This window comes from Herpailurus yagouaroundi, unplaced genomic scaffold (assembly GCF_014898765.1).
Source record: "Herpailurus yagouaroundi ecotype Mexico unplaced genomic scaffold, PumYag 67641, whole genome shotgun sequence".
NCBI lineage: Eukaryota > Metazoa > Chordata > Mammalia > Carnivora > Felidae > Herpailurus > Herpailurus yagouaroundi.
The window spans coordinates 6,604,548-6,631,140 of record NW_024420442.1 but is presented as its reverse complement, the minus strand read 5'-3'; the positions used below and the strand labels follow the sequence as shown (position 1 = coordinate 6,631,140).

The window sequence follows — 26,593 nt, the reverse complement described above, 5'->3', positions numbered from 1 at the left end:
CCCAGGCGCCCCCCGGACATGGACTTTTTTGAAGAGACTAGGTAAATTGCTTTGTGGGATGTCCTTACGTTTGCATTTGCAACATTTAAAAAGAAGGGGAACCAATCGGTTTCTAGGCCCCTCACTTAGTGTCAGAAACGGCAACAGCTTCCACTAGGTAGAAGGATGGAGACCTTGTCAATGGAATCAGCTGTAGCCTCAACCCATCATGCTTCGGATGCAATCACAGCTTGGTTGTGTGGAGTGGCTCAAGGCTTGTCATGCTTACACGTGAGACAAGTCAAGGCCAAGGCCTAGTGATTTGGCTGGGAAAGAAACAGTGAGCGACTTCTAGACTTAGACATTTTATTACTTAAGCAGAGAGCAAAAAGAAGAAAAAGCCTAAGGTGCCTGCTCCCCAAGATCCTTGTTCCACACACTAAAAAGGACAACCCCGAAACAACAGTGTTTCAACATTGCTAAGGAGCCCATTCTGGGCTGCCACTGAGGGGTTTTATAGTCTGCAGCTCTATTCTGAAGACACAGGACAGAAAGCTTCCTATGCTGTCAGAACCGGGGAGGTGATGAGAAACGGTCTCATGACAGCCTCCCAGGGAAGATAGGGAGATGAGTGGGAGATGACCTCATAGTAGTTCCTTACGGAACTCCAGTGCTCTTGTGTTTCAGGAGGATCACAAGGCATTCTGCCAAAACTCAGAGATAGTTCAAGCCTTTGCCTGTGTGGAAATGTGTAATGTCACCATGGAAGAGCCATTTCCATGATAAGGCTATTTCTCTGTTGACAATGGATAGAAACAGTAGCAGCCGTGGCCTTGGGTGAATGCAAAGACTCAGGCCTCTCTCGCGTGATGTGGCATTGACCTGGATCGATCATGATTTGGAGGAAGTCTAAGTTCAGATCTTTTAGGTAACTGGCTATATTAGATTAGTTCCTAGAACCCTTATGTTGTCCTAGAAATCGATTCACTTCCCTCCGCCAGGCTCTGCTAAGGGAGAGAAGGGATTAGTGGTAGTTCACGAGTTTGGCTTCTATGTTAATTGCAGTATGCTCTACTTTTTATTTTTATTATTTTGTCCTTTCTAGAGTGTAGGCTCCATTTTCTCAATTAATTCTTTGGGTTTTCTTTAGAAATTCCTGAGTGAAGCTCTCTTTCTATGTTAAGGAAAGAGCTCTTAACTGGTGGTTGGGCCTAAATAACAGTTGCAGCTAGATTTCTGTCCGGAGACAGCACACCAAGTCAATAGTTCTACTTCAGGATGGTGTCTGAACAAGGCCCGTTCCTGTTTGGGTGTGCCGCATGTTACAAGACATTAGGAAAAATTAAGACTAACATTCAAAAAGTCAATAACCCACAGGAAGCCAGTGGACTATTTTAAACAGACCGTATTGGAAACCTGAAAAAAAAAAATGTATGCCAATGATCAAAAATACTAGGCGCTTGGGAAATAAAATATGCTGCTTGGTTAGTTGGCACAGTCAAAGGGGCTATTGTAAGGGGGGAAAAAGGCATCTTTCAAAAAATGGAAATATAGCTTCTAATGAGGAGTCTGGAAAATATGGCAGCTCAGATACAAAGTAGAAATTACATGGGCTAAAAAAGAATGGGGAGTTCTTTGCCAGGGACTCTAAAACCCCTCTCTGAAATATATCCAGGAGAAAGCCAGCTAGAGAATCAGTGGGATTACAAGGATTAAAAAGGGATTTGACGTGTGGCAGGAGCCTGGGAGGTGGGGGTTTCAGGTTGCTGGTGGCTTAAATGGGAGGGCTTTTGCAAAGCTTTGGGTGAGGCCCTGGTGGAGAGGTGACTAAGAAAGTTTTACCTTTCTCTCTCTCTCAGTGTCTTCTTTCTACCTCCTACTTCCTTCTCTCCCTGCCCTTTTCCTGAATCTGCTTTGCTTTGCTCCTGAATGTCCCTTATCTGCTTCTCCCTGACTGGATCTTGGTCATTTCCAAATTGTGGTGCCTAAGGAGCGGGCAGGATGCTAGAGCGTGGGTTCACTCTGTAGGCACACATGTTCTCACCTAATACTGGTAGTAAGAGTTGTCTGCACCTAAGTAGCTCTGATCAGGACTCAGGGAGGGGCGAATAGTCTCACCAAGGTCCTTTGCTTCTTCCTCTGGTGTTTGGAGAGGTTAGACAACCTGGTCACCCTTGGCCTAGTAGGGTTTAGCTAGGGGAGGCTGACACCTGGTGGTTACACTTGGGAGATGCAGAGGAGTTCTTAGTAGCCCCACCCCTTTACCATTTACTCACCATTTATTGAGCTATTAGCATGATATGAATCATCTCATTTAAAACACACAACAACCCTCTGAAGTATCATTATTTTAACTTGACATATGAATTATTTGTGTTAAATCTTTATGAACTGATTTAAGCAATGGGGTAAGGGATTATTATTATTTTTTTCTTTACTCGGCTCCTGCGACAGTACCTACCACATGGTAGGTTCTCAGGAAATATTTGTTGAAATAATATTTTTTACTTATCAACATCATGAAACTTTAAGAGGACAGTATCTTTGTAATAGAATTGATGTGAATACAGTGCCACCAAGCCAGATAAGCCTAGACTCAGTCTGTTGCAACTCTGGCTTAAATGCTCTTTCCTAGAAGTCTCCCCATCTCAGATACTTGGAGACCAAGTCTGCTGCTGGGAATATTTCAAATCTATTGAAACTCTACTCACCTGCAATCATCGTACATTCTATCGTGGACCTCACAAGGCTGAGTTTCTGTTCAAATGCAGCCATTTCATATTGAGAAACCACCAGAAAACTACAAGTTTCATTCAGCTGAGGCTGTTCAAATGCTGCTTTCTTAGACTCCTCTACCCAGACATTAGGTGCCCAAGATGGATTCTTGTTGATAGGAACACTGAAGATGTCTGGGACGATGGCCGATTTGTTAGAGAATCGAGTGGCAACATTCGGCGAATGACAGAGAGAAAGAGAGGGAGAGAGACTGACTAACCAGTAGGTTGTTAGATGACCACAATGAAGAAGAGAAAACGAATAGATGGGATGAACCTCAAGGAAGCAATGTCGGAAGAGTTATGGCCTGGAAGTAGTGATGAAATAGTAGGAAAATGCCAACCCTCTCTCTAGGTCCTGTGATATATGGAAATGCAGGGGAAGTGGTGCGTTGAGGAGGGAACCATGTTTCATTTAAGGTCACAAAATGGGAGAGTTTCCGTAGAAGAGTTTGCCTATCTTTGAGAATTGTCTAGGGCCAAATAGAAAGGTTTGGGAGGGAGAGGTGCAGTGGGAATTTGGGTGGGTGAGAAAGCACAGAGCGGTGTGGAGACAAAAGGAAGAGAGAGGATAGATGGTCAGAGGAGGCTTCATCTCGGATAGTGGCCAAAATGATAGAATGTAAAGAAGGGTGGTATTAGCTTTCCTCAAAGCTAAGGCAGGCTGAGGCCCTCGGTTATGGTGGGAGACTGGGACATTTGGAGTCATTATTTTAAAACTCATCAGGGAGGATTCAAGTAGAAATGGGGGTTGCAGAGATAAAATCAAAGCCATATGAGTGAATAACCTTGGCAGGTAGAAAAGACAGGGAGCAGAAGGTGAGTGGCGCCTTGAAAAGGCTGAAGAGTCCAAGACTACACATTGGCAGACCCCATGTGAGAAAGAAGAGTGTTTTTAGAGGTCAGTATGCTGCCCCACAAGAAATGCTATGCTCTTAGCCCCACAAACTTTATTGAGCTCCTGGTCTTCTGCTGTCAACATCTTTTGGAAGACAGCTTTCTGAAACTTCTTGGCAGGCTCTTCATACTTCCTTTTCAAAGTTCTTGTTGATCTTCACGGAATTGATTAAGGTCTGTGCTCCTTGAGAACATGGATTAACATGTTTATCTCTCAGATGCCCCTCTATTTCTGTCTCTGCCTATTTGACTGTTTTCATGATGGGAGTAAAAGAAGTAAAGCACTTGAGGATCCAGAGAGATTTTGAGGTGGCGGAGAGGGAAATTGAGGAAATGCATGTTGATGTTCTCACTGTTTCCTGTACAATGGAATGCATGGTCATGGGCTGAAGGTGAGGGGGGTAATTCTTATCTCATATGGTTGTAAGCATGAAGCAAGATAGCAGATGTGAAGCATTTAGCACAATGTGTAGTTTGATGAATTGGAGTTTTATTATTTTTTTAAAGTGTATTTTTTTTTTTTTTTTTTAGTAACCTCTACACCCAACGTGGGGCTCGAACTCACAACCCCAAGATCAAGAGTCCCATGCTCTTCCAACTGAGCCAGACACATGCCGCTACATTGGAGTTTTAAAGAGCTCTCTTTGGAGAAGTCAAAGTCCTGGCTGGGCATAGAAATAGTCAAGGAGGGGCACCTGGGTGGCTCAGTTGGTTAAGCATCCGACTTCAGCTCAGGTCATGATCCCACGGTTCGTGAGTTCGAGCCCCCCATCAGGATCTCTGCTGTCAACACGGAGCCTGCTTCAGATCCCTTGTCCCCCTCTGTCTCTGCCTCTCTCCCGCTCTCTCTCAAAAAGAAATAAACATTTAAAAAAGAAAGGAAAAAGAACTAGTCAAGGAAACTGACAAGGGTTGGGCAAAGTTCAATAAGTGGGGAAATGGTATGGAACTGGGTAGGTGGTGTGTAGCTAGGCAGCATTTGGCAATGGAGGAGTGAACAGACAGGAGCTGGGATCTAAGCAGAGACAGACCAGCAAGCAACTAAAGGTCAAAGAATAAACTGAGGTTCCATCACATGGTATAACCTGAAGCAGTAGGTTTTTAAGTGAAGCATAGATCCTGGGAAGCCATTTGCTAGCCAGGGCGTTGGCGTAGACCCAAAGATTATACCTTTCCTGAGATGAACTTTAAGGGCCATTTATTATGACCCATTACGGAGGCTAGAGAGCCCGACTTTGTATTTTTATCTCTGCAACCACTAGCCGGTATGATTGAGAGGGTTTCCTTAGTAGGTAGAAAGAGGGAATAGAGACGTTGGGATGGGAGAAGGACTAGCAAGAGGAGAAATGAATGGGGACACTTAGTAAAAGGCACATTGCTGGAGTGTTTGGTAATGGGATGAAGCAAAAAGAGGGAGAGTGTTGTGCAGGATAGCGAATAACTAAAAAAGAAGGGGAAACAATGGAATAATAATGCTATGGTTTCCCTCCGCCAAATATAGTACCTAGGACCCCAATATGTAAGGGACAGAGACTGAATTCTAAATAATAACATAATAAATCTCTAAAATATGAAGTGAACTTATTTATAAAAACGGATTAACACTGGACTAACAAAATTACTAAAATGAAAAAACTGAGTAAGCAGGATTGATGCAAAGCATTTCCCCAGTAACGTTTTAAGTTCTTTGTCTCTCGGAATAAAAGATGTTGCTGGGCTTTATTTTATTTTTTAAAGATTTTATTTTCAAGTAATCTCTACACCCAACGTGGGGCTTGACCTCACGACCCTGAGATCATGAGTTGTATGCTCTACCAACTGAGCCAGCCAGGCGCCCCTGTTGCTATGCTTTAAATCAGGAGGAAATTTTAAAATTCACCTGTTATACTGTAAAAAAATATCTTCGTCCTATTTTCAATAGGTACTGCTAACATCCACTGGTAGTATTTTAACAGTCGCAGTTGCTTGACAAATATGGATGTTTGATGAAATCCAATCGGCTAAATTATACTCACTTGTCCAAAGAGGAGCATTCTAGGGAAATAAAAAGAAATCCTCAGCATGTAAGCAGCATCTATACAAAAAGGAAGGGAATAGGAACAAGGTGTATTAGTTTCCTGCGACTGCTGTAACAAATTACCCCAACCTGGGTCACTTAAAACAACAGACATTTACGTTGTCACAGTTCTGGAGGCTGGAAGTCTGAAATCGAGGCGTCAGCAGGACCTTGCTCCCTTCAAAGGCTCTAAGGAAGATTCCTTCCTTGCCTCTCCTTAGCTTTCATTGGTTGCCGACAATCCTTGGCGTTCCTTGCCTTGTAGACACATCAGTCCAATTTCTATCTGTCTTCACATGGCATTCTCCTTTCTGTGCATCTCTGTGTGTCTGTGTCCCAAATTTCCTTTTCTTATAAAGACACCAGTCATATTGGATTTAGTGCTGGCCCTAACCCAGTATGGCTTTATCTAAACTTGATGACATCTGCAAAGACCCTATTTCCAAATAAGGCCACATGCACAGGTTGTGAAGGGGCGTGAATTTGGGAGACACTATTCAACCTAGCACAAAGGGGAAATGTACTCTCTCAAGAGCTGGTATTACCAGGACAGAAAGTGTACTCCGAGTTTCTGAGACTACCACTGGGGATGGCAGAGGGGTGACTGGTAGAGAAACTAAAGAAGAAAGGCAGAATTAATGATGATGGTGAAAGCAAAGGTCTTCACTACTTGTTCGTTATCCAGATTTCTCAGTATCTGGGTAGAATGGATGTCTGGGGGGCTCCCTGGCCTGCAGATTGAAGCTATTAATGTGACCTATGTGGTCAGAGTAAAGTATTGTGTATAGAAACCAGTGTTGCTTCGGAATGAGCCTTCTGGGGCGCCTGGGTGGCTCAGTCGGTTGAAGCGTCCGACTTCGGCTCAGGTCATGATCTCACAGCTCGTGAGTTCGAGCCCCGCGTCAGGCTCTGTGCTGACACTTGGAACCTGGAGCCTGCTTCAGAATCTGTGTCTCCCCCTCTCTCTGCCCCTCCCCTTCTCATGGTCTGTCTCTGTCTCTGACCTTCTCTCTCTCTGTCTCAAAAACAAAAGAAAGAAACATTAAAAAAACTAAAAAAAAAAAAAAATGAGCCTTCTGTATGGAGGAGTGAGTTAGGCTGTTCCAACAGAAATTCAGGGTATGGAAATGGGCAGCTCAGTCATACTGCTGATGGGATGTGTAGCACCCACCCAGACAGGGACCCATATCCCACCACCATTCAGCATATTAGAATTTGGCCCCTTCCTGGAGCTGGGTCCATAGCTACACCAATGCTAAAAAGCAAGGTCCACCTTCACCTAAACTCAAACCAAGGTTCACATATATAATACCATTTAAACTCTTTAGAACCAGCCTCGCCCTATGTCTCACCACTAGTCAATACATTGCCAGACAGCCCACGTAGTGTCCCTAGCACTACTCATCAAGCCGAAGTGAAAGCTCATACACTGGCCACTCTATGTACACATCTCACCTCTAAACACGTGGGGACAGCCATATCTCCCGAGAGCCTACAGCCATTCCAGTCTCCAACATAGCTTGACAGAGTCCTGCTCAGATCAGTGCTCATTGCTCATTCCCACACAGTCCTCAGCAAGTCAGGAGATAGCTCTTATCTGAGAACTGGGATGCTACTCACACATCTTCAAAGTTTTCCATGAGATTGCAAGAACGAACATTGTTAAAATGTCTGTACCCAAACCAGTCCGCACATTTAAATGTTTATTTATTTATTTTTGAGAGAGAGCGAGGGAGAGGCAGAGAGAGAGGAAGACAGAAGCTCCAAAGCAGGCTCTGGAATGAGAGTGCAGAGCCTGATGCGGGGCTTGAACTCACGCACAGTGAGGTCATGACCTGAGTTGAAGTCAAGACGCTTAACCGACTGAACCACTCAGGCGCCCCAGCAGTCTACACATTTAAGGCAATCCCTACCAAAATATCATCAGCGTTTTCCACAGAGCTAGAACAAACAATCCTAAAATGTGTATGAAACCACAAAAGACCCCGAATAGCCAAAGCAATCCTAAAAACGAAAAGCAAAGCCAGAGATATCACGATTCAAGGTGTTAAGCTATATTACAAAGGTGGAGTCATCAAGACAGTATGGCACAAGAACAAAAACACACATAGAGATCAGTGGAATAAGAAGAGAAAACCCAGACATGGACCCACAACTGTATGGTCAACTGATCTTTGGCAAAGCAGGAAAGAATTTCCAATGGAAAAAAAGACAGTCTCTTCAACAAATCGTGTTGGGAAAATTGGACAGGAACACGCAGAACGTGCAGAATGAGTCTGGACCACTTTCTTACACCATATGCAAAAATAAATTCAAAATGGATGAGAAACCTAAATGTGAGACAAGAAACCACCAAAATCCTAGAGGAGAACACAGACAGCAACTTTTTGGGCCTCAGCTGGAGCAACTTCTTTCTGGACACATCGCCGGCGTCAAGGGAAACAAAAGCAAAAATGAACTATTGGGACCTCATTGAGATAAAATGCTTCTGCACTGGGAAGAAAACAATCAACAAAATTAGACGAGATCAGGCGCATTCAGGGTGGTATGGCCATAGACCAATCAACAAAATTAAAAGGTAGCCTACAGAATGGGAGAAGATAATTGCAAATGATATATCTGATAAAGGGTAGTATCCGAAGTCTACAAAGAACTTACCAAACACAACACCTAAAAAACAAAGAATCCAGTTAAGAAATGGGCAGAAGACATGAATAGACATTTTTCCAAAGAAGACATCCAGATGGCTGACAGACACATGAAAAGATGTTCAACATCACTCATCATCAGGGAAATACAAATCAAAATCACAATGAGATATCACCTCACACCTGTCAGAATGGCTAAAATTAACAACAGGTGTCAGTGAGGATGCAGAGAAGGAGGGATGTTACTCTTGTGCTCTTGGTGGGAATGCAAACTGGTGCAGCCACTTTTGAAAACAGTATTGAGGTTCCTCATAATGTTTAAAATAGAACTACCCAATAATCTAGCAATTGTACTACTAGGTATTTACCCAAAGGATACAAAAATACAGATTTGAAGGGATACATGCATTCTGATATTTAGAGCAGCATTATCAACAATAACCAAGCTATGGAAAGAACCCAAATGTCCATCGACTGATGAACAGATAAAGAAGATGTGGTATATATATATATATATATATATACACACACACACACACACACACACACACACACACACACACACACCTATATATGGCAATGGAATATTACTCAGCCATCAAAAAGAATGAAATCTTGCCATTTGCAATGACATGGATGGAGCTAAGCAAAATAAGTCAGTCAGAGAAAGACAAATACCATATGATTTCACTCACATGTGGAATTTTAGAAACAAAACAGATGAACCTATGGGGGGGAGAGAAAAGAGGGAAAAAGACCACAAGAGACTCTTAAAGATAGAGAACAAACTGAGGGCTGATGGAACAAGGTGTGTGGGGGATGAGCTAGATGGGTGATGGGTTTCAGGAGGGCACTTTTTATGATGAGCACTGGGTGTTGTATGTAAGGGAGGAATCACTGAATTCTACTTCTGAAACCAATATTGCACTGTATGTTAACTCACTAGAATTTAAAAAAAAATTGAAAAAAATTAAATTTTCCATGAAATAGTCCTGTACCAGACCAGAACCCATACTCATATCAGTGTGTAGCACACCAGTGGACAGATTTGAACCCAGAGAAGAACAAGAACCATAGCTCACTAGCAAGTCTATACACATACTTGCTTTAGCACATCACAGGAAGGTTAGCACAAAGACCAAGACTTACCTGTACTTCCTCGAGATCTCTGTATTCTACAGAATGTACAAAGCCAAGACCAGAGAACACACTTATCCCGTTATTCATTAAGCCATCAGGAGCTCCACACCCAGAACAATAATCCAGAGTTATTCCATCACTCATCACCCTAAGAGACTTTCCCTAACAGGACAAGGGTCCATATCGCAGATCTGTTCTTAGCAAACCAAGAGAAAAAGCCTTGTACAGAAAAGGGATAATATATACCACCGTTGAACACCATACCAGAAAGTCCTTGTTGACCAAGATCGATAACTATGTTCGCGCTTAGCTCATCAGGCAACAGCCCTCACTTGGATAAGATCCTATACCTATCATCATAAATATCAAAAGCGCAATTGAAACTAGACCATCAAACTCCCATACCACCACTTAGAAAAGTGGGAGCATTCATACAGGCGGACCTAGACATCTATTCATCAAAGAAGGAATGAGCCCCTGTGAAGAACCACGCCGTTACACGGCCATACCCCACCACACCACCATAGAGCCCATCTCAGAGGAGCCTGTATTGTCTTACCAAACCACGTGGCCCGCTATGAGACAGCGTCAACCTAGAACACAACCCTCACCCGTGCCACCCCTCCACACACCAGAAGACCAGAAGACGTTCTCTTCCCAGACCACACTTTGTGGTCACGCCAGACCTGGGCACACCGGGACAAGGCCTCCACAAAGACAAACGCTTAAGCCTAGATCATCGCTCAGCCCATATGGAGAACCCCACTCCTCAGCTACCACCAGGTCTAGGGCACACACCTTCATCTCCTCTTGGCACCATTGGTGCCTAATCCTTCCCAGACAAAGGTCAGCATCCACTGCACCACTGTGCACCCTAAGAGGCAGCATTTGCCCAGGGAAAGGTCATTTCTTTTTATTTTTTATTTTTTTTAATGTTTATTCATTTTTGAAAGACAGAGAGAGACAGAGCACAAGCAGGGGTGGAGCGGAGGGGGAGGGGGGGCGGGTTGGGACACAGAATCCGAAGTAGGCTCCAGGCTCCGAGCTGTCAGCACAGAGCCCGACGCGGGGCTCGAACTCACGAACCGTGAGATCATGACCTGAGCTGAAGTCGGATGCTCAACCGACTGAGCCACCCAGGCGCCACGGGAAAGGTTATTTCTTTCTCCGTGTATCAGTGCTTCACACATGAAGAGATAGTCCAGACCGAACTGGGGCCTATACCACCACGTGATGAACGAACAGACAGCCTCAGCCAAACACAGAGCTCGTGAACACATTGCTGCTCAGCAAGTCACTGGACAGTTGGGGTCATCAGACCACTGATCTCTGTATGGAACATAGTCTGTCCAGGTCGGGGCTTGGATAGGCGACCGCTTGGTACAGATGATGCAACCTCAGAGGGCATAGGACTAAGTCCACACACCCCCATTTGACACACCTGGAACCATCAGAACATGAGTCAGACCTGAGCCATTGCTCAGGATACTAGGAGAAGGGCCTCCCCAATCAGACCTGGACACAGATCCCTGCCCGGTGCTCAGCACACCGTGACACGGACACAGCCCCAAGCCATACCCCATCCCACCACTTGCTCAGCAGAACAGAGTGTGATGCTGGCTCCAGCACCAGCTGAAACAACTGCCTGCAGGACAGTATCTTCCCTGTTCCCGTAGCCAGCAAGGCACAGGACAGTCCTCGCGGAGGATCTGTCCGCTTGCCATCCCCTCGGAAAAGGAACTCGGTGTTCTTAGCTGCTCACGAGAGTGGAAGAGAGACTTGGTTCAACCTGGGACCTCAGTCTTACCCCCTGGCAGCATGTCTGGACCCAGCCTCCATCCAGAACCCTCTCTTGTATCTCTTCGTTCTTCTTCACTCCTCTTCTACTGGGTCCTTCCCCACAGCCCCCCTTGTAACCTACTGAGTCTCTCTCTTCCATCGAAAACACCAAAGCCAGCTCTGTCTCCTTCTCTTTCTATTCACGTCAGAGCCAAGCTTTTAGAAGAGCATTCCGTAGCCCTGCCTCCACCTCCCCACTTCCCATTCATTCTTCCACCCCCATAAGCTGGCCTCTGCCATCATGCCTCGGCTGTGCAATCCTCTCCTGAAGTCACCAGTTACTACATCCAAAGTTTGCTTGTCCAGCCTCACCTCCTGGACCTGGTTGGGGGATCAGACACTGGGTTCCAACTTTCTGCATGAAACTCTCCCCTCCCTCATGTCTTTGGATTCTATTTTCGCATCCCCCTATCTTTCCACATGCCCCTCATGCCGTCCCATGTCCCTGGTGAATGCTGTACTCCCCCAGTGTCCCCTTTGCACAACTTCCAGGTGAACTGTGAGTCTCCTCTTCAGTGACCCCTCCCCAGGAAGCTCTGGCTGATCCCACCCATGGTACCTGGACTTGCCTCTCTAGCACAATGTGACCTTGCATTCTGGGGGGGTACATCTCTCCCCTTTTAGAGCTTAGATCCTCACAGGCAGGAACCTCCCGTCACTCACCTCTGAATCCCCTGTTCAGGGTGCAGAACCTGGTTCCAAACCAGCGCTTGATAAAAGTGTGTGCCTCTGGAGCTGGAGGGCTGTGTGTTTGGAAGCAAGGGGGCGGCTAGGACCCGTGTGCAGGATCCTGCATGTTGCTGGGGTGTGGGGGGGAGCTGCTGCAGAAGGTGGGAGGGGCCGTCCAATCAGGCCCGCTCCCAGCAAGTGGCAGCAAGGGCCACCTCTAATAACCCCCATTAAGGGCTCAGTAAATGCGTGTTGAATCAGCTGAGAGGCGTCTGCACAGACTTAGCCATCATGAGAGGTGTGAAGAGCCCTTGAATTCCCGCTGTTAGTAAAGATAATTTGGCAGGCAGAAGAGAGGGAGGTTGCATGAGCGGCTCGTAGAGAGAAGCGCCCAGCTGCAACAGAACATGAAGTAGTGGCCCTACAGTTTCAGGTCAAGTGCAGGGCTCTGAGGGCTTCTGGGAAGTGAGGGGAGCCGGGCCCCTTCCCGTACACAGAGCCAGAGCGCTCTCCGTAGTAATGGCTGGAACACATCCACACTCTGACGGTGATCCCATCGTAGAGGCGAGGGGTGGCTTCCAGAGTGACCAGCCGGCTCAACTGTCCTGGGACTGGGTGATTTCCAGAGAAGCGACACTTTCGGTTTGCAAGCCGGGACAGAGCCCCAGGCAAACTGGGACAGTCAATCACCCTTGGTGGCAGTGGAAGGAGTATCAGGCTCCCTTCTCTTCTGCTATTTAGAGCATAGGAAATCAAGGGTGCATTGGTTTGAGGTGCAACCCCATGAGGGTATACCAGTGGAACTGTGGGCCTGTATCCAGTTTGCAGGGGGGGGGTTGGCCGGGGGGGGGGGCGCGGGGGGCGCTGCCGGGAGGTGGCATGGGTTGGCCCGCTTCTGGAGGGCTTATCCTGAAGGAGTTGGGTCTCAGCCCTGGTTTGGGCAGGGATGCCGTGAGGGTTGATGCGTGTGTTAACCTTCTGTAAGGGCCCAACCCTATGTGCAGGCTGCATATGAGATATGCGATAAGCCTGAAATTACCCTGTGCTGTTTTGCCACAGTATAAAACATACCGATCACTGGTATGGCTTCATGACCACAGGTCCCCGAAATTTTAGGGCAGTTTGTACTACAGTGTCAACATTGTTTTGTTTATTGATTTGTAATTGAGAATAAAATCACATCACATAAAATTTGGCATTTTAAAGTGTACCATTCAGGGCGCCCGGGTGGCTCAGTCGGTTGAGCGTCCGACTTCAGCTCAGGTCATGATCTCACAGGTCATGAGTTTGAGCCCCATGTTGGGCTCTGTGCTGACAGCTCAGAGCCTGGAGGCTACTTCAGATTCTGTGTTCGTCTCTCTGCCCCACCCCTGCTCACGCACTCTCTCTCTCTCTCTCAAATATAAATAAACATTAAAAAAAGGTTTTAAAAATAGAGTGTGCCATTCAATGGTTTTTAGTGTATCCACAATGTTATGCAACCATCACCACTATGTAATTCCAGAATATTTTCTTCACCCCAAAAAGAAAGTCCAGGCTCCCAATTTCCTCCCCCTTCTGTCCCCTGGTAACCACTGATCTACTCTGTCTCTGGATTTTCCTATTTGGGAAATTTCATATAAATGCAGTCAAACAATATGTGGCCTTTGTGACTGGTCTCTTCTGAAAAACGCTTTCAAGGCTCATCCACGTTGTACTCCTATCAGTATTTCATTCCTTTTTGCGGCTGAACAACATTCCATTTATGGAGATATCACATTGTGTCTATCCGTTCATCGGATTGGTTGGTGGGCATTTGAGTTGTTCCCCTTCTGGCTTTGACTAATATTGCTGCTCTGAACATTCAGGTACAAGCTTTTGCGTGAACAGAACGTTTTCAGTTTTCTTGGGTACGTACTTGGAATGTAATTGCTGGGTCACACGGCAACTCTCCATCTGAAAATTTTAAGGAATTGCCAAACTGTTTTCCACATTTTGTGCTATTTTACATTCCCATCCTGTACCTGAAGATTCCCATTCCTTCTTTTTTTTAATGCTTATTCATTTTTGAGAGAGAGAGAGAGCCTGCGCGAGTGAGTGGAGGAAGGGCAGAGAGAGAGGGAGACAGAGGATCCCAAGCAGGCTCTGTGCTGACAGCAGCGAGCCCGATGTGGGGCTCAAACTCACAAACCGCAAGATCATGACCCCAGCTGAAATCAAGAGTCCGGCGCTCAACTCACTGAGCCACCCAGGCGCCCCTGAAGGTTCCCATCTCTTTATGTCCTCGCCAATACTTGTTATTTTCCATCAAACATAAATTATATAAAAATAAATTATAGCCATCCTAGTGGATGTGAAGTGGCATCTCGCTGGCATTTCCCTAATGAATAACGGCGTAGAGCCTCTTTTCATGGTCTATCGGCCACGTATCGCATATCCTGTTCAGATAAATGTCTCATTCAGGTGCTTTGGGCATTTTTTAATTGGGTTCTTCTATTCTTTTTCTTTTTATTGTTGGGCTATAATTGTTGTGTTGTTGAGTTGCATATTCTGGGTACTGGAGCATTTATTTTTTACAATAGTGAGGTTCATGATCTGCACGTGGTCTTGATGCCACACGCTCCACGCCCGCCCGGGGCTCCGGGGTGGAAATTCTGTGGTTCCGGATCTGAGAGGAAAGTGCATCCTGCCACGGCCTCAGAGAGAACAATTGGAGCTTGCACCTGGCCTCTCCGCGCTGCTTGCTGTGAGACAGCCTTTGCCTGCGATGCTTAGCCTGTTCTGGACCCTCCCGTATGGTCGTCTTCGCCGGTAATGAACCGTACGTTTGTAAGCATTGTCACACTGGGTCTCTGGGTCTTCTGTAGCAGGCCAACCCCATTTTCACTCCCGGGAGCTTGAAGGAGGGGGAGTTGTGCTTGCTTCTCGTCTGGAGATCTGGGGAAGCAGGAGGATTGTGGAACGGAGCCACACCAGCGTGCCACGAAAGAACTGTCATGTGCCATCTAGACACGCGGCGTCTAGACGTCTAGACCTAGGAGAGTGGCCCGAGGTCTGTCTGATTCCGAAGCCCACCCTTTTGATTATTCCTCTGTACTGCCTTTTATCTTTTCTTTAGGGATCCCTGTCACAAAGGAAGTCTTCCCATTTTATCGCCTTGTCTCTCTTTTCGGAACTGAGACTTGGCATGTTTTTCCTTCCTTCTTTCCTCTCTACTTGCCTTCCTCTCTTGATTCCCTACCTCCCTTAGTCCTTCTCCCTTCCCTTCTTCCTTCCTTCCCTGTTGTGCTTCTTTCTTTCCCTTCTCTTAAAACTCCTTTTCTTGGAGCGCCTGGGTGGCTCAGCCTGTTAAGCATCTGACTCCTGATTTCAGGTCAGGATCGCAACCTCACTGTTGTGAGATGGAGCCCCGTGTCCATGCTCAGCATGGAGCCTGCTGGGGATTCTCTCTCTCTCCCTCCACTTCTCAACCCCACTCATGCTGTCTCTCTCTCTCTCAAAATAAATAAATAAACTTTAAAAAATAAAATTCCTTTTCTTTCCTTCCTGCCTGCTTCCTTCCTTCCCTCCTTCATCATTTACCATTGGGATTCTCCCATTGTCTATGCCGTGATCTTGCAGCCCTGAGTAAATACCTCACTTAACCCACTGCTTCACAGTATCTTGTAGAAGATTCATCTTAGCTTTCTGCAGCAGCATTGCTGGCAGATCAAGGAGAACACGCCCTATCCCACCTTACAAGTATGTGACAGCCAGGGTGAGATAGCATGCTAAGAGCACTGCCTACAAATGGAAAGTGCTGGGTATTTTCCTTGGGTCTCTTTACCTTCCCAAATCCATCCTCCACCTTTTCTGCCCTCCCCTATGCCCCAGGAGGCTAGCCTTTCCCTGCTCTGTGTCACATGGGCTTTCATGCCTTCTGGCTTCTGGTTGGGTTTGGCCAGTGGCAGGCACTGACATGAGATTGGGGGGGGTGGGGTGGGGTGGGAAGAGAGAGAAATCGGAGTCTTTATTCTTTCTGTTCCCTTCCTGCCAGGCCGTGGTTCTGGAAAGGGCAGCATTCCTCAACGGCCACGACTGCTGTTGGGCAAACCTCTTCCCCACCTTCTCCTCTCACCAGGCTCTAGTATTACTTCCCTCTCTTCCTCTTCTGGCCAAGGGGTAGCAGTGATTTCCCTCTGTTGCCAGTCCCTGAACACCCTGCCATCCCTTGTTGCTTCACTTATTCCTGCCAACATCTTCATTCAACTCATCTCAGGTAAATCCTTTGAGTGTGCCATCTGTTTCTCGCCGGGACCCTGCCCCAAACAAGCAAGACAAAGAGCTGCCCTAGAACTGGGGCCAGGATGGTGCCATTTCCATCAAGCCCGGGGCTCTCCTCCCCACCAAATGGGAGTACTCGTTGTCATGGGCGTAGGTACTAGAAAAATACGCGACTACAAGTCTGAAGTAGGGGTGTAAGAGACACTCTTCCATACAAGGCTCTTGGGCTTTTTGTGAAGAAGTGAGGTACAACGGCCAGGCTTTGCTAGGACTACCAGACCCTAAACAAAGAGGATGATACAGAATCACGATTCACTCCTGACTCACTGGTTTGGGTCAGGGTGGCTCAGGTGCTCTCGAATACAGACTCCATAGGAATGAACGATGTTATCTGAATCAGAGTGAGTGATAGATCAGGATGTCACTTGAGTCCTTAGTAGGGCAGTGTGAGTACCGGGTAGTTCCTTTGTCTACATTGTTCCCAAGCCAGCTATATGACATCCTCTATGACCTCCTGGAATGACAGTAATCATCTAAGGTGACTACTGTGGGTCTCCTGGTTTGTGCTAATTGTTCCCGTGGCTGGAATTCAACCATGTCTGTGCATTTCTCATAACTTGGAGGGGAGGCAACGCAAAGATATTTATTTGCATCAGTGTCAAATTGCACAGGGCACCTGTGTAAAGGAGGTTTTCATGGGCACCTGGGGAGATATGAAAATAAAGAAGACGGTACCTTATATTTCTTGGGTGTTGATTTCCGTGCCCAGCCACAGAGACACGTAGTGGAGCCCTATGTAGAGAGAGGCTAACTGCAAAAGCTGTTGGATCTGGTTTCCAGCTGAAGAGTGATGGTGCGGGAGGGAGCAGTCCCCCGATGCCTTGATCATTTGCAATTTCAGTGGTATGAGGAGGCTAGACTCTTCGCACAGATGTGGTGGTAAGAAAAATTATGCAAAACTTGCAAATAAGGCAAAAGAGTGTCCTTTCCATGTCCTATTGAATGGAGCCTTATGCAACAGGTCTGCCCAAAGATGATTTAATTCTCTCGGAAAATGCATTTTGTTTGACTTTCTATTGACTATTGATTAAGGCCAACTCTTTGTGAAGTCTCTATTCACTTGCAGATTTTTGTTTGTAGAGATGCAGGAGATTCTGTCCAGGAGAAAAGACAGCACCAGAGGTAACAGTTGTATTTCCCTACAGGACATTGAATATTGTATCCAATTTAGTAATCTTATTCTAGAATTATTTCTTTTCGGGCCTGTAAGTATGCACTTATTTTCAAATTCTCCTTTGAACCAACTTACTATACTGTTATTTCTTCATTACGGAGTTAAATAAAATTGGTATAGGTGCTAACTTTATTATTTTATTATTTTTATTTTTTATTCTTTTTAAAGAGAGAGCATGTGAGTGGGGGAGAGGGAGAAAGAGAGAGAGAGAGAGAGAGAGAGAGAGAGAGAGAGAGAGAGAATCCCAAGCAGGCTCCACACTCAGTGCAGAGCCTGACGTGGGGCTTGATCTCACCACCCTGGGATCCTGACCTGGAACCAAATGTTGGATGCTCAACCGTCTGAGCCACCCAGGCACCTCTAGGTGCTAATTTTATATTTTGTAAGAGTCATATTCTTTTTTAAAAATGTTTATTTATTTTTGAGAGAGAGACAGAGACAGAGACAGAGTGTGAGCAGGAGAAGGGCAGAGAGAGAGGGAGACAGAATCCAAAGCAGGCTCCAGGCTCCAAGCTGTCAGCACACAGCCTGATGCGGGGCTCAAACTCACGAACTGTGAGATCACGACCAGGCCGAAGTCAGATGCTCAACCTACTGAGCCACACAGGCGCCACTTTAAGAGTCATATTCTTAACTTTCTAAAGATTAGACTTTGGACACCGGTGGCGGTGGCAAGGGTGAGGGACTCTGAAGGTGTTTTATTGAGCAACGGGTATCATGTGAGAAGGAGAATGGTGGGTGCTATATGTTAACTGTAGATGACGGATATGTTCGTAAGGACATTAGGAACACCTCCCGAGGACTCCCAGACATCACTTGGTGAAACAAATATTGTACCCAAAGTTCCTGGTTTTATCTGGACTGTGAGGACGAAAGGAAATCAGGAGAGGGAGCCTGCCCAAGTTTCACTGAGATATTATTTCAGAACCTTTTCAAGAAAACTTCCAGTTGGATATCTTTTCGCCAACTCTGATTCAGTGTATCTAACACTGAGCTGATCTTTTCCCTCAAATGTTCTCCTACCGTTTTCCCTACTCTATGGAACGGCACCTCTGCTCACCCAGTCCTTCAAGCTAGAAACTGGAAAGTCCTCTTCGACTTTTCCTGCTTCTCCATCTTCTACCTATAATCCGTAAAGTCAGCCTAAATAAAGAGGTAAACTGAAGCAAGCTGGAATTACTGGAGATTGAATTTGTTCAGGAACAGCAGAGGAACTGCAATTTGGAAAATGCAGGCCAGTCTGGTGAAGGCTTGGGGTGGGCTGGCTTCGTGGGCAGAGTGCAAAGAGTGGGGGAAGTCCAGCCCCTGGCAAAGCAGTAAGTTTGCTGGCTTGAGGATGGGGAGAGATTCCTGGAGGGTGTTCGTTGGTCAGGAGATAAGCGTCAGTCTCCTGTAAATCAGGAGGTCTCTGATTTACAGAGAACTGGTCTCTCGGTTCTTAAGTTCCATTCTTCCAAGTGTGCGTCTGTAAGATTCTCCATTTTATATCCTCCAGTTTCATTTTATTCGTTCGTTTGTTTAGTAATCTCTACACCCAATGAGGAACTTGAACTCACAACCTGGAGATCAAGAGCCACATGCTCTACCAACTGAGCCAGGCAAGTGCCCGTCCGGTTTTACACTGAAATTTTTTTCTACACTCGAGTCTTCCTAATTCTGTCTCATAAACATGTATCCCTTCTTGTTCAGTCTTCCTGTTACCGATTTTTCAATTCAGTGCCTTATCACCTCTCACTTGATTAGCCTCCTCACCTGCTTCAGGTTCACCTTTCTGATCACCCATCCTGCCAGTGTGGTTTATATAACGTTGCCGGTTTCGTGTCACTAAAAGAAAATTGTAATCCTGTTACTCCTCTGATTAAAACCCTTCAAGGAAAGCCAGTGTAGAAGTGGAGTTCGTGGGATTTGACGATGGAATGAACCAAGCCATCAAGGGTGTGGGGAAAAAAAAATCTTCAAGGGTTTCTTGCTGCCTACAGGGTAAAGTCCAGTCCAGGCTCTTAGCACTAAGGCATTTTATAACCCGACTTGACCTGCTCTATCAGCCTCGTCTCCCGACCTTCCCTAGCAAACATCCTGTACAACAGTGACATTGCACTTCCTACCGTGCTCTTTCCAGCTTTCCTGTGTTTGTGCTTTCTGTTCCCTTTGTCCCAAATGATTTCATTTGTCTTTTCTGCTAGGTATATTCCTCTTCACCTGCCAAACTCCTCCAGGTCGAAGTCATGGGTGTCTCCTTTAATTTTGCACCCTGCACGCCTTACTTACCCCACCCTGGTTCTGACGCTGGGAGCCCTTGAAAATACCCCTATTATGTAATATTAAGTGAAAGAAGCAAAGTGAAATACAGTACATATAGTAGTCTCTCGTTCATTCTAGAAACAAGGAGGGGTACCTGGGTGGCTCAGTCAGTGAAGCATCTGACTCTTGATTTCAGTTCAGGCCATGATGTCACGGTTCATGAGTTTGAGCCCCACGTGAGTCTCTGCACTGACAGCGAGAAGCCTGCTTGTGAGTCTCTCTCTCACTCTTTCTCTGCCCCTCCCATGTTCTCTCTCTCTCTCTCTCTCTCAAAATAAATAAACTTAGGGCCTATGGATATTTAAAAGAATTTTTTTTAATGATAGAGACAGAGAGAGAGAGAAAGACAGAGTGAGAGGGGGAGGGGCAGAGAGAGAGGGAGACACAGAATCTGAAGCAGGCTCCAGGCTCCGAGCTGTCAGCACAGAGCCCCACGCGGGGCTCGAATCCACAAACCGGGAGATCATGACCTGAGCCGAAGTCAGGCACTTAACCGACTGAGCCACCCAGGTGCCCCAAATAATAAAACGTTTTAAAAAGAAAGAAGGAAAAATTCTAAAAACATTCATATATCTGTTTATCTTTTTTAAAAGAAGCACAAGACAAATAAACCATAAAACGACGAGGTTGATTACCGACAAGAGGTTGGGTCAGCGAGCAGAGTTGGTGCAGAGAAGATGTGGGAAGGAATGACACTCCTGGGGATGCATTACTGTATAGTTTTCACTTCTAAAGCACATTAATATTCTATATATTAAAAAACAAAAAGTAAATAAACAAGGATGAGAAGGGGGAACATAACTCAACTGAAAGCAAATGAACCACATTGTATTTCAAATAATCACCCTTAAGGTGGAGGTGGGGGCAGAAGAAAGGATTAATCCAAGTCATTTAGGAACTTGCAGTCTGAGGCGAGGTGGGGCTATGAGGCAAGCAGAACTGCAAACAGATCCTGAACTCTCTTCAGCAGGCTGGGTTTTCCTAGCAGTAATAGGCAAAACAAATCTGCAAGACTCAAGATACAGGATTGAGCAAATGAGTAAATGGGTTGATGTAGTTGGGAGTTTCTCTCTGTGAAAGAAGGGACATACAAATATGAAATGAGGGAAGGCAAGAGAGAACCCTGTGAGAATGGATTGGAATTGGGAGGATTGGTGTGAACTCACTATTTCTGAAATATGTACATATATGTATATATGCATGTTAATGTGCTCGGTTACATACATATGTATGTGTATGTATATGTATGCATATATTTCCTAGTTCTGTCTGATGGAAGGGCCAAGAGGCAAAGACACCCCAATAGTAATGAGCACACCTAATGCTCAGATCTTTATCTCTAATACTGTTTCCTCCCCCAAAGGAACCAGGCTCCTCAGAGTAGTGGCAGATTCCAGGGCTGGGACAGAGTAGGGATGAGATAAACCTAGAACATCTTTTATACCATAAAGTAAGGAAGTGCTTTAAAAACAATGAGGGCATGTCATAAGTATACAGGAGCCAGCTTGAAGGAGCTCCCATTGGCCAAGTCTGGGAATATTTGAGCACCAAAAACGTTAAGTATAGTGACAAACTATAAATCATTGAAAAAGAAATCTTTGAGTCCATACTGACAATCCGTCCATCCATCCATCCATCCATCCACCCATCCATGAGGAAGAGGGGTAGGCTCTTGTTTAAAGTAGAGTATCAAGTGCCCACTGATTAATGTAGAAAGAATTCTGAAGAAAAAAAAAAGAATTCTGAAATAGGAAAATTAACGCTTTGTAACTATCGTAGTAAAGACTGGATCAGGCAAGGATCACCAAAGGGTACTAAATCCAGGGGGAATTTTTTGGGGTTTCTGGCTGGCTCAGTCAGTAGAGCGTGCAACCCTTGTTCTCAGGGTCATGAGTTCAAGCTCCAGCCTGGGCATACAGCTTACTTAAACAATTAATTAATTAATTAATTATCCCAGGGGTAATTTTTTATGAGGAGCAGGATATTTGCATTGTTTTAAGATGTCTCCTCTACAGGATTGTTTATTAGTTTCAAGGAAGAAAAAAATAATTATGCAGCAGAGAAATCTGACAATCTCTTAAACTAGGTGATTAAAATCAACATCGCTGGGGTGCCTAGATGGCTCAGTTGGTTGAGCATCAGACTTGGGCTCAAGTCATGATCTTGCAGTTCATGGGTTCAAGCCCCATGTCGAGCTCTGTGCTAACAGCTCAGAGCCTGGAGCCTGCTTCAGATTCTGTGTGTGTGTGTGTGTGTGTGTGTGTGTGTGTGTGTGTCTCTCTGTCCCTCCCCCGTTTGTGCTCTCTGTCTCTTTCTCAAAAGGAAACATTAAAAACACTTTTTTAAGTAAAAAATAAAAAAAATTAAATTAACATCACAGATGGAGGACAAATGGACATCATACCTCCAGTACTAAAACCCTGAGAAGGACACAACATTGCCTATGGAAGACTTCAGTCAAGAATACATACACTGGAATATTATTCAGCCATAAAGAGGAATGACATACTACCACATGGGTGAACCTTGAAGACATATGTTAAGGGAAATAAGCCAGGCACAAAAGAACAAATATCGTATGATTCCACTTATATGAGGTACCTAGAGTATTCTAATTCACAGAGAAAGAAAGTAGAATGGCAGTTATCAGGGCCTAGGGAGAAGGAGGAGGGGAGAATGGGGAGTTATTGTTTAAGAGGTACAGAGTTGCAGTTTGGGAAGATGAAAAAGTTCTGGAGATGGATGATGGTGTTGGCTGCACAATGTGAATGTACTTAATGCCACTGAACTGGACACTTAAAAATAGTTCAACTGTGGGGCACCTGGCTGGCTCAGTCTGTAGAGTATGGGACTCTTGATCTCAGGGTTGTGAGTTCTAGCCCCACATTGGGTATAGAGATTACTTTAAAGAATACATAATTTCAGTGTAATCATGAGGAAATATTAGATGAACACAAAATGAGAAATATTTTATTTATTTTAAAGGAGGGGATGTATTCTTCAAAAATGTCTATGTCATAAAAGACAAAGAAAGCAAAAAAAAAAGGAAGGCACCTGGCTTGCTCAGTTGGTAGGTCGTGTGGCCACTCTTGATCGTGGGATTGTGAGTTTGAGCCCCATGTTGGGGTAGAGATTACTTAAAAATAAAATCTCTTAAAAAAAAAAAGAAGACAAAGAAAGCCTGTGGGAATGTTCCAGTAAAGGAAACTAAAGAGACATGATGTTGGTTTACAAACTGAAGTATTTAGGGGTAAGGGCAATGATATATAATACTCTTAAATAGTTCAGGGGAAAATACAGATAGATAAAGCATGCAAATGATAAAGCACATGGGGTAAAAAGTTAACATACGAATCTGGGTAAAGTGTTGGAGGACGTCATTGAAAGCATGACCCCCGACTGACCCATGAGCTAGACCCAGGCAATCGGAGGCCCCTCACCTCCTTTCTTGTCCTTGGAATGTATGTTCTGCCCACTGTTCCCACAGTGGGAGCTGTTCCAAGAACATAGCCTTGAGAGAATAAGGTGTTGAGACCATTTGGACTATATGTGGCGGAACCCCATTAAAGCTTCTATATAAGTTTTTAAGATTTGGGGGCACCTGCATGGCTCAGTTGGTTAAGCATCCAACTCTTGGTCTTGGCTCAGGTCGTGATCTCATGGTTTATGGGATCAAGGCCCATGTTGGGCTCTGCACTGACTGCAGAACCTGCTTGGGATTCTCTCTCTCCTTCTCTCTCTCTCTCTCTCTCTCTGTCCTTCCCTTGGTTAGGTGAGCTCTCTCTCTCTCTCTCTCTTTCTCTGTCTCTCTCTCTCAAAATAAATAAATAAACTTAAAAAAATACACTTTTAAGATTTGGTGGGTGGGTACAGAGATCTACTCATCTTGTAGCCACCCAAGATGAGGCTTGCGTGTAAGTTCTCTTGCTTATTAAACCTGCCATCTACCAATCTAGAGGGGTTTGCCTCTCCTTTTGGTCTCTCACTGCCCTCTATGTACTGGGGCCAGCTTTAGAATTTACCCAGGAAGCTCCTAAGGTCTCAAACCAACAAAAGGTATCTTTGATACTATTTTTATTCTAGCATGCTTGCTGCAAATTTGAAATTATCTCCAAATAAAAAATCTAAAAACAAAACAATAGTAACTTTATAAGAGTATGTGTCATATTGTGATCGTGGCTCCACTAGTCTGTGAGTAATCACAGACACCAATTATGTCTTTTTTTTAAAGTAATCTCTACACCCAACATGAGGCTCCAACTCATGACCCTGAGATCGAGAGCCATGTACTTCGCTGACTAAGCCAGCCAGACTCCCCAGACTATGTCTTAATCACCATTGTCAGGGCCTGGGATTGGGTGGGTGCCTTCACAGGACAGGACAAATGGTAGGTATGCAATGCATGTTTGATGATTGACCACAAACATTTGCAAATGAATGCCCCGTAAAGGTTGTGCTGATGAGGGTTATTTCTTGGGTGATGTTAGGTAAGGGTTCAGGCAGGTTAACAAATCTATGCTGGGGGCACCTGGGTGGCTCAGTCCGTCAAGCATCTGACTCATGATTTTGGCTCAGGTCATGCATGATCTCAGGGTCTTGAGATCAAGCCCTGCATCAGGCTCTGGACTAGGTATGGAGCCTGCTTAAGATTCTCTCCCCAGGACCCCTGGGTGGCCCAGTCGATTAAGCATCAGACTCTTCATTTTGGCTCAGGTCATGATCTCACAGTTCATGGGTTTGAGCCCCTCATTGAGCTCTATGCTGGCAGTGCAGAGCCTGCTTGGGATTCTCTCTCTCTCCCTCTCTCTCTGCCCCTCCCCTGCTCACACACTCTGTCTCTCTCTCTCTCAAAATAAATAAATAAACTTAAAAAAAGAAAGATTCACTCCCTTTCCCTCTACCTCTCTCTCCCTCCAACCGTGTCATGCTCTCTCTCTGAAAACAAAAACAAAAACAAAAACAAAAAACCTCTGCTCGTTCTCCTATCAAAAGCACTTATAGGTTTATTTTTGTGTGGTTAGTATTTCTTTTCTTTTTTTAAATTAGAGTGTAATTGACATACAACATGTTAGTTTCAGGTGTACAACATAATGATTTGATATTTGTATGCATTGCAAAATGATCACCAAAATAAGTCTGGTTACCGTCCATCACCATACAGATGAGTTAAGAACTCTTTTTTTATGATGAAAGCTTTCGAGATTTACTCTCAGCAACTTCCAAATACGCAAGACAGTATTATTGACTATAATCATCATGTTGTATACTATGTCCCCATGACATTTATTTCATAACTGTTCTCTGGATCTATGAGTTTTGTCTTGTTCATTTGTTTTGTTTTTTAGATTCCACATATAAGTGAATTCATACAGTGTTTGTCCTTCTCTGAGCTATTTCACTTAGCAAAATACCCCTCAAGGTCCATCCACGTTGTTGCAAATGGCAAAATTTTATTCTTTTTTTTATGGCTATATATGTACCACATCTTTTGTATCCATTTATCCACCAGTGGACACTTAGGCTATTTCCACATCTTAGCTATTGTAAATAATGCTGCAGTAACATAGGGAATGCATATATCTTTTTGAATTAGTGTTTTAATTTTTTTTTGGATTGCTGGATCAAATCCAGAAGTGAGAAGTGAGGTTGCTGGATCATATGGTAGTTCTGTTTTTAATTTCTTGAGGAACCTCCATACTGTTTTCCATAGTGGTGTAGATTTCTTGACGTGGTTGCCTCTTCCCTTCAGGGATTCATCTGATGTCACAGGAATGCCTCTGTAAAGCATGTGTTATGGATTCCTCAGTTGTGAGTATGTTAAGGCTTTCCAAACAATTTTGTGCAGGCTATGTTGAAAGTTACCATATCCTGTTATCTCTGTAATTGAGCAGACGCCCTGAAAAATTTGTGAACACTCCCACACCACCTTCACAAAAAGATATGGTTGTAAGCCACAAAGAAGTCACATGATTCACTGAAGAAACTATCCAAACAAGTGCCTGCCTCATTATATATGCCTCTAATTAAGAGAATGACTCATCAGTAGTCTATGACGTTTAATTGTTTTTACTGCTGCTTTTGACTATTTAAAGAAAAACACCATAATTCACTCATTCATTAAATTTAAAAAATTGTTGAATGTCTACTATTTGAGGGATATTATTCTGGTCACTGAGAACCACAAAACAGGTATGCCTCTGATGTCATGGAGTTTACAGTACAGGGGAGGCAGATGTTAGACAAGCAAGGGTATCAGAGATTACCTTTGTAAAACTCAACATTTCAAAAAAGATAAAACAGATTCCCAGGCTTAAGACTCACTGTTCCTAGAAATGATTTCTTTAGGAAGTTTGGGTATATACATCTTGTGGTTTCATAAAAGTCTTAGAGTCTTTCTATGTATCTCCTCCTTCGGTTGAAAGTTAATGCTGTTGGCTTGTCATTAATAGAAGTAATAGAATTAGCTCAACAGGAATTTTCTCAGTAACTTAAGAAATAAGTCCTATATCAGTGGCCAGTGGGAACAGATGGCACACGCAAATTTTTTGAAGGAAGCATTTAATAAAGCAACTACTTGCAAAATTTAGGTAGTATGTCGAGAATCTGCAAGTGATATTCCAGAACCTGGGGCTGGCAAGGTTATTTACATCCTTATACCTAAAGCAGCAGAGGGAAAGAGTGATTTCTTGAACCAGGGCGGGGGAGAGCAAGTGCCATGTGGCAAAGGCTACCTGACAGGCTGAACTATGACCTTCAGGTGAGGGAAACAGCCAGCCTCTCAGGGAAAAAGTCATAGAGGTAAGTACCCCAACTT

The 26,593-nt window shown here is 44.7% G+C and overlaps 1 long non-coding RNA gene across 1 annotated transcript in view; it reads right to left on the bottom strand.

Annotated features, from left to right (window-relative positions):
- LOC121025401 (uncharacterized) overlaps nucleotides 1-26,593 on the bottom strand; it is a 63,771-nt gene that overhangs the window by 9,059 nt on the left and 28,119 nt on the right. The window contains exon 2 of the long non-coding RNA XR_005788033.1: nucleotides 5,666-5,724. This is a non-coding gene — a long non-coding RNA (uncharacterized LOC121025401). The remainder of the gene's footprint in view (nucleotides 1-5,665; nucleotides 5,725-26,593) is intronic.